We start from the raw sequence: 8,475 nt of genomic DNA, 5'->3' as shown, positions 1-8,475 counted from the left end.
AATAATGTTGCAAAGGTTTTGCGTAGTCCCGTAAGAAATAATTACTATAAACATCATTATAATAAATTATTATCAATTGTGTAATGTATTCCAGTATTTAAGGAAATACATATCTTCCATGTGTGTATACAAAGCCACAATAAATGTATATTTGGTTTTTTCGGTAAACGATAGACGTCACATAGTTAACAAATGGCTTATTGGCAAAACCCACGACTGTAGAAAGTTACATATTTTGTATTCATTAACATAAACGGAAAAAAAACGATTCATTATTTTTTTGTCCACTAAAATATATAAACAAAATACATTATTTTCGTCTACAGATGATAGGTCATTTTTATATGTTACTTAAGACTAAATCATTTTTATGAAAATACCAAAAATGAATAATTTAAAGTTATCATTTTGGGAAGTTGAATAACTTAAGATAAATAAAAGAATAAGATAATTTTTTTTTGTATTGGTAGATATAATATAATATAAATATGATATCAGAAGTTATTACAAACAAATATTCGAGAAACAGTTTGATAATATTATTTAAAAAACTAAACATCCATTAATTATAAATCGTAGGCGTTTATTTAAAAAATATTTTCAGTGGGAAGAATGAGGAAAATTTTATTATTGCCCCTTATTTTTTTCTTTTGCTCATAATAAAATATGTAAAATAATAAAGTTTCAGATGACCTTACACCTCTCATAATTAAGTCGCTGATATATATCGTAGATATATTTGCATAATGCTCAAAACTTGGATAATAAGGAAAATATCATTTTTGTGTAGATGAGAAAAATAATTTAAGAATTATGATCTTCGAAAATAATAACAAACCATCTATAAAAATGAGGAAAAATTACAAGATTTATAAAGTACAATAATAATAAGCTTTTTAAGCAAATATCTTTATCCTATGGTAGCATAATTATTTTATTCGTGTGTTTATTTATTTGTTAATTCAATTTTATATGCCATTAGAAATTCATAAATTAATTTAAACAATTATAAATCATGATTAATAAAATTTAAACTTCTAAATTCAAAACATAAACTTTTAAATATTAGCATAATTCCAAAATGAATATAATGTATGTTGATATTTTAAATATAATTTATTATAAGATAATAAAATATATAAATACTAATTAGAAAAACAGTAGCTATTTTATAATTTATATGAAAAATAATTTTTATTTGAAATTTATAACATTTAGTGGAGATGCTTGCAATTACTTACTAATTAGATGTACCTACAGAAAACAATTGTTAGGGTATTGTAACGCGCAAAAACGCAAATAGAGGAATGTTTTGGTTACTTAGCACCCTTTGGAAAGTCATTAGCAAACCCAATCACATTTTGCTATTCTTTTGAAATTTTGTAAAGAGAGATTGAGTAATTCCTTTTAAATTGTATGCGTGGTGATTCATTTATTATTATTAATCAAAAAATAAAAATAATATTAATAATTTTTTTATTTGTTTTTGTTAGTTCAATATTTTTCTCAAGGGTATTAACTTAAATTTCTCAATACCCCTAATCAACTGGCCTATTTATTGGATAATGGTCTTATTAATAAAAGACTGGTCGAAAACAACTTTTGTACCAGTATTTCGGAAGTTATTGACATATTTATAACTTGATGAGAAGAAGAGTACGGGCGGGAAATGTTAAGTTATTAAAATATCAGAACCCACTTTTCACTTCTAATCATTATTTTAAATTGTTAATAACTTTTGTTTTTATTAAGTCCACACACATAGTTTTTGGTAAGAATGATTTTGGTTCGCGCGTGTCGATTTTGTTTAAATTCTATGATAGTCGATATAGTTTTCACTAATAACATGGCATTCAAATATTTTATTTAATAATTATTAAGTTTTCTTTCGCTTGCTTAACTTACTAAACAATAATTAGTAGATTATTATGAAGTATAATTTTGAACACACCTAAGTATTTTGTAGAATAAATTACATTTTTTTAAAATATTATTTAATTTACAAGTGAGACTATTTTTCTGGTAAACTGTTTCTGGAGTAATACTACATTTGCAAAACACACATTGTGACCGGCGTAGCTGTGTACTCCTATCGGTATCAGTGGCCTTCCAGTAGGACATCATCCCGAAGGATCAACATGCGCATGAGGCTCGCAGGGCACCGTATCTGGAGCAGAGTTCCAGCTAGGCGAGGTCGAGTAAAATGAATAAATTGTTATGACTGCTATAAATAAATGTTTAAAAATAATAATTAATGTAGTATGGAAAAATTAAAAGTAATTCTGTAGATATTTTTTCAATAGTATTAAAAAGCATTTTTCACAAGAACAGATGTTTAAACCATGTATTCAAAACATAATTTAAATAACGTAATTATAATTCCACATAAGACATATATATTTTCGTTAAAAAAATATTAACAAACTTTTTTACAAATATATCAACGAACAATTTACATGAATTAGGATAAAATACTTTATTCCTTGTATCAGAGGCGTTATTCCATGATTTTAGAGTATTTTGTTAATTAAAATATTTTAGACAAACTTATTGTTTACATAAATTAAATAAAAAAAAAATTTCTCAGTAAATATCAAAAAGTTTTGAACTTTTAATGAAACATAAAAACTTCGAGTTTAATTTTTTTTTTTTAATCAAAGAAATCTAACTGGTACGTTAAATGTTACAGCTCAAAATAAATTTTATTTTAAATAGCAAGAATAACCAACTGCTAAAATAAAATATTACCTTACAAAAATATTGAATATGCCATTAATTTATCTTGTAGTTTAACTCAAATAAACATATTATTTGAAAAGCTGTAAATAAACCTAAAAATATATCTTGAATTTTATTAAACTATGTAAAAAGATGTGACCATTTTTAAATTTAACACTACAAGGTGATTCTTTTAATGCTGGCTACTCGATTTTTTTTTAAATAATAACTGTTTTGTGAATTTTTTTAACTTTTGTTAGATACATATGCATATAACTAAAAAAACCAAAATAAACATTTATTTATTTGCTAATTTACGAGTTCTCCCAAAATTACATGTTAAATCATCCAATCAATATTTTTATGTCTCAGTCTCAGTCCAATAATATAGTGTTTATTATCTATTTAAATAACTATTTTCTCTTTTTCTTATACTAAATTGTTTTATTGTAATTATTTTATGTACTTAATTGTAAATATTTTGGATATCTTTATGCTACTTTTATGGATATTTTTTCCTCTTTTTTTAATTTTATTGCTCTCATATACTATGAACCATTTACTAATTGATCTTTGTTGTGTTTTGTTGTATTTACTAACCTAATTACTCAATATCATTATTGTTTATTATGTTGTATGTTAAAATTTGACAATTGTCCGTATAAATAAATAAATAAAATTATTTAATTAAGAAAATGACTGGTCGATAATAATTTTTGGACTAGTATTTCAGGCATTTAACAAATTAACAAATTTAAGTATTGACTGTTACAATTATCACTAGACATTTCCATGACTCATTCTCCCTCCCACTTAGGTATAACCGTGATAATAACTTCTGAAGTACTATTCCAAAAGTTGTTATCGACCAGTTGTTTTCTTAATTACATAATATTCTATTTTGTAGGCTAGATAAATATGTATGTTGCCATTTAAAAAAATAAAGTTGACACTTTTATAACACATAAGGGAAGAACAAAAAAAAATATTTTATAACAGATAAATTGAGATAAGTATGTAACTAACAAAAACAAAAAAAAATCACAAAAAAGTTATTATTTTACGAAAAATTGAGCAGCTAGTGTTAAAAGAATCATCCTGTATGGCTAAAAATAAAAACTTAACAGAATTTAAAATGTAATTATGTCATGTATCATTAATTTAAGAAGGGAAAAAACTGGGTATATTTGTTTAAATCAAATTAATAAGAGTATTTATAAATAAATTTAAAATTTTTATAATATTTTTAAAATAAAGTTATATACAATTGTTTTGATAATTATATACAACATTTATAAAAGAAATAATGTGTCTTGTTTCTTAAACGGTTAAGATGTTTTTAAAACAAAATACAGTTATTACATTAGCTTTTATCTTTAATTTAGTTAAGCCTATTGTTCTACCTAGTGTTATGGAAACTGGCTACGAAGATACTTATATCCTAAAAAAAGAACTGAGCTACATTAAAAAAGTAAAACTACTAAAATGTTCTTATCTGTTCAATGGATTAAATTACATGCGACTAGTAGAAATACAATTAGAAAATGATCGATCTCAATTTTATAATGCCATTGATAATATTTCTAAATATTACCACCCAGTGAAAAAGCAAATAAGTTTGATGTACGGAATAAATGGTATTCAAATTCGTACTTTGTGGCTACTCTATTATTACACAATAACGGTGAGTGAATTCAAAAATAGATTTGAAGAGTTTAATAAAGAAAGAAAAAGTGAATCAATCTTGGGTTTGAAAAATACTCACAATTATGTATGGAAAAAACTTAAAAAGGAAATAAATGATTCGAAATGTCCTAAGTTAGGGCAGTATTACAAGAATAGTTCATGGTTTGAACATAGGAAAAAAGAGTCGACAAGAAAAATAATATTGCATATTCAAAATAATCATCAAAAAATAGAAAGATTACTTAAGCAAAACGAAAGAAGTCGGCAATTCGTAACGAGAAACGCAGAAATATTTTCAAAAAAGTCTTTACTCGTGGAAAACCTTGGACGTGTTCCCGAAAATGTTGAACATTTAATGTACACTTTTAATTTACAAATCAAGTGGAGAAATGTTAAATATACTATTAATCGATTGTACTATGATTCTTTTAAAGTTGATTTATGGCACATAAATCAACTTAATACAGCCAAACTATACTATACAAAAATAATCAATTTTTTAAAAGTTATAATGTTAAAGCTCACATTAAAACACTTTGTATACATAAAATATCAAAATTATTCTGATGTCTATAAACTTTCTAACAAATGGATACTCATTTTAGACAATTTCACATCACGTTTGTGCTTGGAAGATGATTATTCATTGAATACTATAAAAAAATACATCAATGATTTTATTAAATGCGTTTCAAGTGCTGGCCATGAATATGAAGATCCACGTAAGCTTTTATTTCATACTGAACAGTATAAAACATTGTTTGGTCAAGTACTGTGGGATTTGACAAATCGGTGCAATGAAATAGAATGTGACTCGATTGATGAAATCAAATTTAGTAAAGAAGAATTAAAAATACCATACTATTACTCCGAACGTGATTTTAACTATTACGAAGATGAGAAGTCTTATACTTTAATAATGGCAAATAGATTTATTAGATACCTTAACTTTATTTTTAATGAAAGTGATTTATGTGTCATTAAGTCGTTTGTAAATTATATCAAAGAATTAGACCGTTTATGATTATCAAATATTATCATATAAAAAGATGCGTTTTCAAAAAATAGCGAAGATTGTATCAATTTTTTAGTATCAGCATATAACATTTTTGATTAGTTTTTTAACCTTTTTAATACAAACTACAAATTTTACTCTTGAAGACGGCAATTTTCACTTAAAAACTGTCTATCAAATTAATTTATAATGACACACCTAAATATTATAAATTATTTTTGCTTAACATTTTTTTTTTAATTTATGGTCGAATTAAAACAAAACTTGGTAATTTAAATGATATAATAAAAAAAAGTTAAACTATTTTTATTCTGTTTTTACCTTATTTTTTATGACCGCATTGTTGTACTTTGGAGATTAATACTATTAAAACTCTCTGTATATTAAAGAATACAATTTTTGAACTGTTAACAGATCCGTGTAATAAAAATTATGGTGTATTATACTTTAGGAACACCTGTATAGAGTAATTATTTAACTATAACTTACACAATATCTTTAGAAATATAAAATGTAATTCAATTTTTTCTTTTCAGAAGATAATAGTATCCAACTTTCTATAATTTTCAGGAAACAATTTTTTTCTCATCCTTTTAAAATAGTATCAATTTAAATTTTTTAAATAGAAACATGAATAAATCCTTAAGCACTTCAAGCAACAAGACAATCCATGAAAGCTTTAACACATTCAGAAACATGTATGTTTAATCAACTTACAAATTAGAAAATAATTTATCCAAGACAATAACTTAATTGTAACAATTGGATTAGTATTTTTAAATGTAATAGCACATAAAAGGGAATAATGAGAGATAGCACTAAATTGTTTTCTAGATATTATAGATTGTTGAATATTGGTAACTTCTGAAAAGAAAAAATTATACTATATTTTACATTTCTAAAGATATTGTGTGAGTCATGGTTAAACAACAACTCTGTATTTTAAAAATAGGGGATTACACTTTTGGTACATTCTACATATTAAAATATGTTTTAACTTGTGTTATACCTATATATAAAAATTAAGAGGTTTTGTACTTTAGGTACACTTTTTGTATTAAAAACGCGAGACGTGTACTCAGTATATGTAATATTTTGACAAATCTAATTATTTTTAATGTAATGAATGTTTTGTATTTCTTTTTTTTTTAATATTTTTTAAAGTATTGGATTACGTCAAATGCGTATTATTTATTATTTGTTTTTAATAAGAAAATTATAATAGATTATTTTCAACATTTCAAAACAGCAGTATTTTTCAGTACTTTTATAATGAAAAATTTTGATGGGTCGATATCAACTTTAGGATAAAAACTTATTTAGTTATTTAGTTACTTAGTATTTTAATACTTAGATTGAGTATGTAGAAAAGTCGGAGTAAATATTATAAATATAAAAAGGCGTCATTTATGGTACGCAGGGTAAACTTATGCAAATCCCAAATGTAGTGCTTAATTTTTAATCCAGACATGCCATTACATATTAAGAATTAATGACTCCTGTGATATCTGTTCACATAAAAAAAAAAATGAAATGATTCTCCCGTTTCTAAGTATAATGCACAAACAAAAAAAAAAAATGTTTATTTTTAAAAACTTGAATTGGTGCAATCATTTTTCAATGTTAGCGTTAAAAATTTTTATATTTCGTCAAATTTATTTAAATCTATGTTCAAAAAAGGCTTTAGTAATTAGGGTAGCCATCATTTAATAATATTTAAAGTATTGATATCTGTACCGTCAATTTTATTCATCATTATAAATATTTATTTAAATAAAATTTGATTTCGTTAGTTTATCCTTCCCTGTGATGAATCGGGATTCAAAATTCGTTTCAAAGATTTAAATATTTGAACGTTTTAAAAACTAAAAGTATAAAAATGTATAACTATAATTTAAATTATAGATATTTTAATAATTGTAATATTTACAGCACGACTACAAGACTATAAGCACTTTTGTATGAAAATATATTTAATATTTTGTATATAATTCTTACTAACTAATAAAATAAAAAATGATCAATTTTTGAAAATGACTGGTCAATAACAAACTTATGAAATAATAAAAATAACATAACACCATACATCTTTACTCTGTAATCTTCTTTTTCCACCCTTAATCCCAACTTCTTGGGGTCGGTCACCCTTATCCTAAACTTCCACTTGGTATGATCTCCCATTAAATCTACATACACATCAGCAATCCTAATATCGCATTCAATAACATCTCTCCATATCTTTTTTGGTCTTCCTCTACCTCTTCTTTCTTCAACATTCATTTCTATAACTGTTCTTACAACTTCCGATTCCTTTCTCTCATCTTACCTTCTCTGGTCACTCCACTCATCCATTAAAGCATTCTCATCTCTACTACATTCATTCTCTGCTCTATTCTCTTGCCAACCGCCCAGCACTCTGAACCCATACATAATAGATTGTCTCACTACAGTTTTATAGAACTTACTTTTCAGCCTCATTGGAATTCTCTTATCGCATAACACACCAACGCTTTTATCCACTTAACTCATCTGTACTCAATCCTGTGTCTTACACTCTCGTCANGCGCTTCTATCCACTTAACTCATCCGTACTCAATCCTGTGTCTTACACCCTCGTCAATACTGCCGTTCTTTTGCACAACTGATCCTAAATACATATAACTTTCCACCTTTCCTATCACGTCCTCGCTTGAACCGCTTATTGAATGAGTTATTTAAATTCCACCACAATGAACCACAGGTACAACACTTCAAAGAACCTATCAAGAAATACATTTAATAATAATTAGTTTGAACTGAATGTTTTTAANGAACCGCTTATTGAATGAGTTATTTAAATTCCACTACAATGAACCACAGGTACAACACTTCAAAGAACCTATCAAGAAATACATTTAATAATAATTAGTTTGAACTGAATGTTTTTAAAAATAGTATATTGTTTACATGTAAGATATATTTACATACTAGAGTTGCAAAATTAACATTAATTTTTTTGTAATTTAATATACTTCAACAAAGTTGACTTCTTTAAAAGGATAAAAATAAAAATAAAA

The 8,475-nt window shown here is 25.1% G+C and overlaps 1 long non-coding RNA gene across 1 annotated transcript; it reads right to left on the bottom strand.

The window, feature by feature from the left end:
• Positions 1 to 1,120: 1,120 nt before the first annotated feature.
• On the bottom strand, positions 1,121 to 5,857 carry LOC126901689 (uncharacterized). The gene is made up of 3 exons (XR_007703091.1): positions 5,741 to 5,857; positions 2,749 to 2,831; positions 1,121 to 2,224 (listed from the first exon to the last, which is right to left on the bottom strand). It is a non-coding gene; the product is annotated as an uncharacterized LOC126901689 (long non-coding RNA).
• Positions 5,858 to 8,475: the final 2,618 nt, after the last annotated feature.

Source organism: Daktulosphaira vitifoliae, unplaced genomic scaffold, assembly GCF_025091365.1.
Source record: "Daktulosphaira vitifoliae isolate Bord-2020 unplaced genomic scaffold, ASM2509136v1 Scaffold_3, whole genome shotgun sequence".
Classification (NCBI taxonomy): domain Eukaryota; kingdom Metazoa; phylum Arthropoda; class Insecta; order Hemiptera; family Phylloxeridae; genus Daktulosphaira; species Daktulosphaira vitifoliae.
The sequence above is the reverse complement of the archived record's forward strand: the minus strand, read 5'-3'. Positions and strand labels throughout refer to the sequence as shown.